Here is a 9,190-nt window from a genome sequence, read left to right as displayed (position 1 = left end):
AGCACAACAATTGCCAAGTATCAAATTATTCAAGACATTATACCAATTACCACATGTAGCATTTCCCGTTTCCAACCATATAACAATTAACGAAGCAGTTTCAACCTTCGCCATGAACATTATGAGTAAAGCCAAGAACATATTTGTTAATATGCAACAGCGGAGCGTGTCTCTCTCCCACACAATGAATGCTAGGATCCAATTTTATTCAAACAAAAAAAACAAAAACAAAAAGACGCTCCAAGTAAAGCACATAAGATGTGATAGAATAAAAATATAGTTTCACTAGAGGAACCTGATAATGTTGTCGATGAAGAAGGGGATGCCTTGGGCATCCCCAAGCTTAGATGCTTCAGTATTCTTGAAATATGCAGGGATGAACCACCGGGGGCATCCCCAAGCTTAGAGCTTTCACTCTCCTTGATCATATTGTATCATCCTCCTCTCTTGATCCTTGAAAACTTCCCCCACACCGAACTCAAAACAACTCATTAGAGGGTTAGTGCATAATAAAAATTCACATGTTTAGAGGTGACATAATCATTCTTAACACTTCTGGACATTGCACAAAGCTACTGAAAGTTAATGGAATAAAGAAATCCATCAAACATAGCAAAACAGGCAATGCGAAATAAAAGGATGAATTTGTCAAAAACAGAACAGTCCGTAAAGACGAATTTTTAGGTGCACCAGACTTTCTCAAATGAAAATGCTCAAATTGAATGAAAGTTGCGTACATATCTGAAGATTACTCACGTAAATTGGCAGATTTTTATGAGTTACCTACATAGAATACTGCTCAAATTTGTGACAGCAAGAAATCTGTTTCTGCGCAGTAATCCAAATCTAGTATGAACCTTACTATCAAAGACTTTACTTGGCACAACAATGCAATAAAATAAATATAAGGAGAGGTTTATACAGTAGTAACAACTTCCAAGACTCAAATATGAAACAAAAGTGTTGTAGTAAAATCATGGGTTGTCTCCCATAAGCGCTTTTCTTTAACGCCTTTCAGCTAGGCGCAGAAAGTGTGTATCAAGTGTTATCAAGAGATGAAGCATCAACAGCGGGGTTTGGAGTTTCCTCAACTATGCATTGTATCTTGTATATGTAAGTTTCAGAGGCTCCCTTTTCATTAGTCTTAGGCTTGCTATTTTCATCAAACAAATTTTCAGGAACAAGCCAAGCATAATTATTTTCTAGAGCTTCATGCATTCCTAGGAGCTTACTAGGTATCGGTGCTTTAATCTCCCCACCATCATTAACATTATTAGTGTACCTTATTCTATCCATGTCCATCTTTTCAAGTGTTTTCTTAAAATCAGTGAACAACCAAGCTTCTTATGCTTAATGAAAACTTTTCTAGCTTCTTTAGCTACCTCTTCAAATTCTCTAACAAGGACTTTTAAAACAAAATCTCTCTTTTCTCCCATCTCCATATCAGAAAGTGTAAGAAACATATGTTGTATTATGGGATTGAGATTAATAAATCTAGTTTCTAACATGTGTACCAAACAGGCAGAGGCACTTTCATAAGTAGGAGCAGCTTTTAATAATGGTATATCTTCAGAATCTTCATCCATGCTAACATGGGTGAAAAATGCTTCTATATTATCTCTTCCAACGATAGACCCTTCTCCTACATATATATCTTTTAGAGTAAACTTAGGAGGAAACATGATGAAATAGGTAAAGTAAATGCAAGTAACTAATTTTTTTGTGTTTTTAATATGGAGAACGCAAACAAGATAGTAAATAAAGTAAAACAAGTAACTAATTTTTTTTGTATTTTGATATAATGCAGCAAACAAAGTAGTAAATAAAATAAAGCAAGACAAAAACAAAGTAAAGAGATTGGAAGTGGAGACTCCCCTTGCAGCGTGTCTTGATCTCCCCGGCAACGGCGCCAGAAAAATGTGCTTGATACACGTACAACACGCGTCCGTTGGGAACCCCAAGAGGAAGGTGTGATGCGTACAGCGGCAAGTTTCCCTCAGTAAGAAACCAAGGTTTATCGAACCAGTAGGAGCCAAGAAGCACGTTGAAGGTTGATGGCGGCGGAGTGTAGTGCGGCGCAACACCAGGGATTCCGGCGCCAATGTGGAACCTGCAACACACAACCAAATTACTTTGCCCCAACGTGACAGTGAGGTTGTCAATCTCACCGGCTTGCTGTAACAAAGGATTAGATGTGTAGTGTGGAAGATGATGTTTGCAGAGAACAATAGAAACAAGTATTGTAGTAGATTGTATTCGATGTAAAGAATGGACCGGGGTCCACAGTTCACTAGTGATGTCTCTCCAATAAGAAATAGCATGTTGGGTGAACAAATTACAGTTGGGTAATTGACAAATAAAGATGGCATGACAATGCACATACATATTATGATGAGTAGTGTGAGATTTACTTGGGCATTATGACAAAGTACATAGACCGCTATCCAGCATGCATCTATGCCTAAAAAGTCCACCTTCAGGTTATCATCCGAACCCCTTCCAGTATTAAGTTGCAAACAACAGACAATTGCATTAAGTATGGTGTATAATGTAATCAACACAAATATCCTTAGACATAGCATTGATGTTTTATCCCTAGTGGCAACAGCACATCCACAACCTTAGAACTTTTTGTCACTGTCCCAGATTTAATGGAGGCATGAACCCACTATCGAGCATAAATACTCCCTCTTGGAGTTACAAGTAATGACTTGGCCAGAGCCTCTACTAATAACGGAGAGCATGCAAGATCATAAACAACACATAGATGATAGATTGATAATCAACATAACATAGCATTCCATATTCATCGGATCCCAACAAACGCAACATGTAGCATTACAAATAGATGATCTTGATCATGTTAGGCAGCTCACAAGATCGAACAATGATAGCACAATGAGGACAAGACAACCATTTAGATACTGCTATGGACCCATAGTCCAGGGGTGAACTACTCACACATCACTCCGGAGGCGACCATGGCGGTGAAGAGTCCTCCGGGAGATGATTCCCCTCTCCGGCACGGTGCCGGAGGTGATCTCCTGAATCCCCCGATATGGGATTGGCGGCGGCGGCGTCTCTAGAAGGTTTTCCGTATCGTGGCTCTCGGTACTGGAGTTATTATCGATGAAGGCTTATTATAGGCGGAAGGGTAGGTTTAGGGGTGACGCGAGGGGCCCACACGACAGGGCCGCGCCGCCCTGGTGTGTCGCCGCCTCGTCGCCCCACTTCGTTTCCCTTTCGGACTTCTGGAAGCTTCGTGGAAAAATAAAATCCTGGGCGTTGATTTCGTCCAATTCCGAGAATATTTCCTTACTATGATTTCTGAAACCAAAAACAGCAGAAAATAGCAACTGGCTCTTCGGAATCTCGTTAATAGGTTAGTGCCGGAAAATGCATAAATATGACATAAAGTGTGTATAAAACATGTGTGTATCATCATAAAACAAGCATGGAATATAAGAAATTATCGATACGTTGGAGACGTATCAGCCAGCAGCGTCCTCAACGTTTTAAAGGCGGCAGGAGATTGAAAGAAAAAATAAGCCAAAAATCATTTGGTAAACAAAATCCAAGAAAAGAAACATTTACCGTTCTGAGAGGATGACATGCGGGACCCATGAGGCAGCATCATCCTCAATGATTCCAAGGCGGCAGGGGATCAAAGGAAAAAGGAAATATCCAGAAATTAATTAGGGGTTCAAAATAAATCCATCAAAGAAAACTTTTATTGTTCATAGAGGATGACATGTGGGACCGACCTGCCAACAGCGTCCTCATCGTTTCAAAGGGGGCAGGAGATCAAAAGAAAACGGAAAATGGCCAGAAATTAGGGGTCAAAAATAACTCCAAGAAAGGAAGCTTTTATTGTTCGTAGAGGATGACATGCGGGACCCATGAGCCAGCAGCTTACTCAACGTTTCAAAGGTGGCATGAGATCGAAAGAAAAAGGCAAGTAACAAAATATCAGGAGACAAAGATAATCCAAGAAAATAAAATTTATTGTACATAGAGAATGACATGCGGGTCCCATTTTGCAGCAGCGGTCCCAACGTTTCAAATGCGGCTTGAGATCAAAAGAAAAAAAATAGCCAGAAATTAGGGGGTAAAAAACTCCAAGAAAGGAAAGTTTTATCGTTCATACAAGCTGATATGTGGGACCTATGAGCCAGCAGAGTCCTCAACGTTTCAAAGGCGGCAGGGGATCAAAAGAAAAAGGAAATAGCCAAAAATCAGAGGGTGAAAAAAAACCAAGAAAATGAACTTTTATAGTACATAGAGGATGACATGCGGCTCCCATGAGCCTGCAGGTTCCTCAAGGTTTCAAACGTGGCAGGAGATCGAAAGAAAAAAGGCAAGTGACCAAATATCAGGAGCCAAAAATAATTCAAGAAAAGAAACTTGATTGTACATAGAGGATGACATGCGGGTCCCATTTAGCAGCAGTGGTATCACCGTTTGAGAGGCAGCAGGGGATCGAAAGAAAAAGGCAAGTGACCAAATATAAGGTGCCAAAAAAATCCAAGAAAAGAAAGTTTTATAGTACATAGAGGATGACATGTGGGTCCCATTTAGCAGCAGCGGTATTACCGTTTGAGAGGCGGCAGGGGATCGAAAGAAAAAGGCAAGTGACCAAATTTGAGGTGCCAAAAAAAACTCCATGAAAAGAAAGTTGATTGCTCATAGAGCATGACATGCGGGTCCCAATTAGCAGCAGCGGTCTCAACGTTTCCAAGGAGGCAAGGGGTCAAAAAAAATCCAAGAATAGAAAGAATTTTGGTTCATAGAGGATGACATGCGGGACCCATGATCCTGCAGCGTAAACGGCTCGATCGGAGAGCGTTGAACGAGATGACGTGATCGAGAAAAAAAACAATGCCAGAGAGGCTGCCATCTGGGCCCTACATCTCTCGGCGGTGCGGATTTGCGTTGACTCGGACGGCGAACCTGAGAATTCGAGATGCACCACGTCCCGGGCCACCATACGCAACGTTTTGGCCATTTTCGTCGGGCTAGGTGGCCTCAAAAACGAGAAAAAACGTTTTGACATGCACAACGGAGAGACCCAAAATCGTCGGCCATGGTACACCAGCAACCACGGCGCGACTTCAACTTCATCGGCCATGGAAACTTTTCTTGTAGTGTTATGCCTAATGAAGAGAAAGATATTAAGTCATTTGCTACAGCAAACGCTATCCAAGTTCGAATTAATGACAATATTAGATTGATGGCTGAATTGCATGCTAGGTGGGAAAGAGAAGAAAAACTTGCTAAAGAGAATAATGTAGCTAAAGTTTGGACTATTACCACCACTAGTAATGTTGATGCTTCACATGTTGCTAAACCTCCTACTATCAATGGTAAAATAATTGGTGTTGGCAATGTTTCTACTCCTAATATAAAGCGATAAGAGTGCTGAAATTTTTCAGAATATTGGGGACAATGATCCCATTGCTTTAGATCATAATGGTTTAGATTTTGATAAGTGTCATATCTCTGAAGTTATTAAGTTCTTGCAAAAATTTGCTAGAAGTCCTAATGCTAGTGCTATAAATTTGGCCTTTACAAAACATATTACAAATGCTCTCATAAAAGCTAGAGAAGAGAAATTAAAACTTGAAACTTCTATTCCTAGGAAGTTGGAAGATGGTTGGGAGCCCATCATTAAAATGAAGGTCAATGATTTTGATTGTAATGTTTTGTGTGATCTTGGTGCAAGTATTTCTGTTATGCCTAAGAAACTCTATGATATGCTTGACTTGCCACTGTTGAAATATTGTTATTTGGATGTTAATCTTGCTGATAATTCTATAAAGAAACCTTTGGGGAGGATTGATAATATTCACATTACGGTTAACAATAACCTTGTCCCCGTTGATTTTGTTGTCTTGGATATTGAATGCAATGCATCTTGTCCTATTATTTTGGGAAGACCCTTTCTTCGAACTGTTGGTGCTATTATTGATATGAAGGAGGAAATATTAAATATCAATTCCCTCTTAAGAAAGGTATGGAACACTTCCCTAGAAAGAGAATGAAGTTGCCTTTTGATTCTATTATTAGAACAAATTATGATGTTGATGCTTCATCTCATGATAATACTTGATTTACACTTTCTGCGCCTAGCTGAAAGGCGTTAAAGAAAAGCGCTTATGGGAGACAACCCATTATTTTACTTCTGCAATTTTTGTTTTATATTTGTGTCTTGGAAGTTGTTACTACTGTAGCAACCTCTCCCTATCTTTATTTTATTGCATTGTTGTGCCAAGTAAAGTCTTTGATAGTAAGGTTGATACTAGATTTGAATTTCTGCGCAGAAACATATTTCTAGCTGTCACGAATTTGAGTAGATCTCTCTGTAGGAAACTCAGAAAAATCTGCGAAAAATCATGAGTAATCCTCAGATATGTACGCAACTTTCATTAAATTTGAGCTTCTTCATCTGAGCATGTTAAGTGCCTCGAAAAAAATCGTCTTTACGGACTGTTCTATTTTGACAGATTCTGCCTTTTATTTCACATTGCCTCTTTTACTGTGTTTGAATGGATTTCTTTGCTCCAATAACTTTCAGTAGCATTGGGTAATGTCCAGAAGTGTTAGGAATGATTGTGTCCTCTCAGAACATGTGAATTTTTGATTATGTGCTAACCCTCTAATGAGAATGTTTTGAGTTTGGTGTGGAGGAAGTTTTCAAGGGACAAGAGAGGAGGATGATATAATATGATCAAGAAGAGTGAAAAGTCTAAGCTTGGGGATGCCCCGTGGTTCATCCCTGCATATTTCAAGAAGACTCAAGCATCTAAGCTTGGGGATGCCCAAGGCATCCCCTTCTTCATCGACAACTTATCAGGTCACCTCTAGTGAAACTATATTTTTATTCTGTCACATCTTATGTGCGTTACTTGGAACGTCTGTATGTTTTTATTTTTGTTTTTGTTTGAATAAATTTGGATCCTAGAAATCCTTGTGTGGGAGAGATACACGCTCCGCTTGTTCATATGAACACTGGTGTTCTTAGCTTTACTTTTAATGTTCATGGCGAAGGTTGAAAACCTCTTCGTTCATTGCTATTTGGTTGGAAACAGAAAATGCTTCATGTGGTAATTGGTATATTATCCTGAATAATTTGATACTTGGAAATTGTTTTGAGCTCTCAAATAGATCATGTTTAAGCTCTTGCATCGTGTAGTTTGAACCTATTAGTGGAGAATTACTGTAGAGCTTGTTGAAATTTGGTTTGCATGATTGGTCTCTCTAAAGTCTAGATATTTTCTGGTAAAAGTGTTTGAACAACAAGGAAGACAATGTAGAGTCTTATAATGCTTGCAATATGTTCTTATGTAAGTTTTGCTGTACTGGTTCGTACTTATGTTTGCTTCAAACAACCTTGCTAGCCAAATCCTTGTACTGAGAGGGAATGCTTCTTGTGCATCCAAAACCTTGAGCCAAAACCTATGCCATTTGTGTCCAACATAACAACCTACTATGTGGTATTTCTTTTCCATTCCAAAGTAAATTGCTTGCGTGCTACCTTTAAAATTTCATTCCTTGTCTTTGCAATACATAGCTCATGGGAAAGTAGCCTAAAAACTATTGTGGTAAAGAATATGTCGCTTATGTATCTTATTTCTTATAAGTTGCTTATTGAGCGGTAACCATGTTTCTGGGGATGCCATCAACTGTTACACTTTTGTTGAATATCATGTGAGTTGCTATGCATGTTCGTCTTGTCTGAAGTAAGGGTGATTTGTCATGATTAAATGGTTTGAGTATGCATATTGTTATAGAAGAACATTGGGCCCCTAACCAAAGCCATGTATCATGGTGGAAGTTTTAGCTTGGGCCTTAATCCTCAATCTCTTATAAGAATATTATCTGTTGTTGAATGCTTAAGCATTAAAGAGGAGTCCATTATCTGTTTTCTATGTTGTCCCGGTATGGATGTCCTCAAGTTGAGATTTATCAAAAATGAGAAATCAAATGCGATCTATCTCCTTGGACCTTTGTACAGGCGGCATAGTGGTACCCCTTTGTGACACTTGTGATTGTTCGAGGACGTCGCCTAGAGGGGGGTGAATAGGCGGTGTGGCAAGTTTTAGCCTTTTCCAATTTTAGCGCAACGGAAGGTAAATGTGATAGCTTTGGCAAAGGTGATGTTCCTACAATGATACTAGGACAAGTGCAACAAGTAAAGGAATCAACAAGATAGTAAGAGTAAGGTGCGAGATAACCGGAGGAGGCGGAGGCGAGTCGAGGTTTGTTTACCGCAGTTCCTTCCACAACAGGAAGTACGTCTGCGTTGAGGAGGTGCTAGTCTCACACAAGAGACTAGACGGCCACACCACGAAGGAAGGCCTCACCTTCTTCCTCGAGAGAGCTCCACGGAGGTGCTCTCCCTCTTCCACTAAGGCACCGGTCGAGGCGGTGATTCCTTCACAAGGTTGGGGCGAGCTCCACACACACAAGGATGCTCCCAACACCCTATGGAGCTAGTACATCACCAAGCTAGCCTCCATAGCTGCACATCTCCAATGCTCCACCATAGGAACCCATCCAATGCTCCACACAAGGAACCCTTCCAATGCTCCACCAAAGGAACGCTACCAATGCCCCACGAAGGAACCCGTCCAATGCCCCACAAAGGAACCCTTCCAATGCTCCACAAGAGGAACTCTTCCGATGCTCCACTAAGGAACCCTATCACGAAGATCCACTAAGGAAGAACACACACACCCTACGAGATCGAAACGCCGGAGAGAGCACAACCCATGCACCTAATGCAATGGCTAAGAACACCACTAGGATGTCCAAGTTCTTCTCTCCCAAATTCCAACAAAGCTAGAAGAAGCAATTGGGGGAATAAGGGAGGAAGAACAAAGGAGGAGAAACACCAAGAAACTCCAAGATCTAGATCTAGCAAGATCCTCTCACTCAGAGGAGGATTCAATTGGTGAAGCTCTAGATCTAGATCTCCTCTCTCCTTTCCCCCAAAAATATGCAACAAATAGTGGGGGGATCAAGAGGAGGAAGAAAGAACCCAAGGTCAACAATGGAGGAGAGAGAGTGGAGGTGCAGGGTTGGTTGGGTCGGAGGTGGAAGAGGGATATAAATAGGGGACCTAGAAATATAGCTGTTGGGGCTGAAAAACGGTCAGATCCGCGCCCAAAGCAGTACTACCGCTTGTCGG

The sequence above is a fragment of the Lolium perenne genome, chromosome 2, assembly GCF_019359855.2.
Source record: "Lolium perenne isolate Kyuss_39 chromosome 2, Kyuss_2.0, whole genome shotgun sequence".
Lineage (NCBI taxonomy): Eukaryota > Viridiplantae > Streptophyta > Magnoliopsida > Poales > Poaceae > Lolium > Lolium perenne.
Note: the sequence above shows the minus strand (reverse complement) of the source record.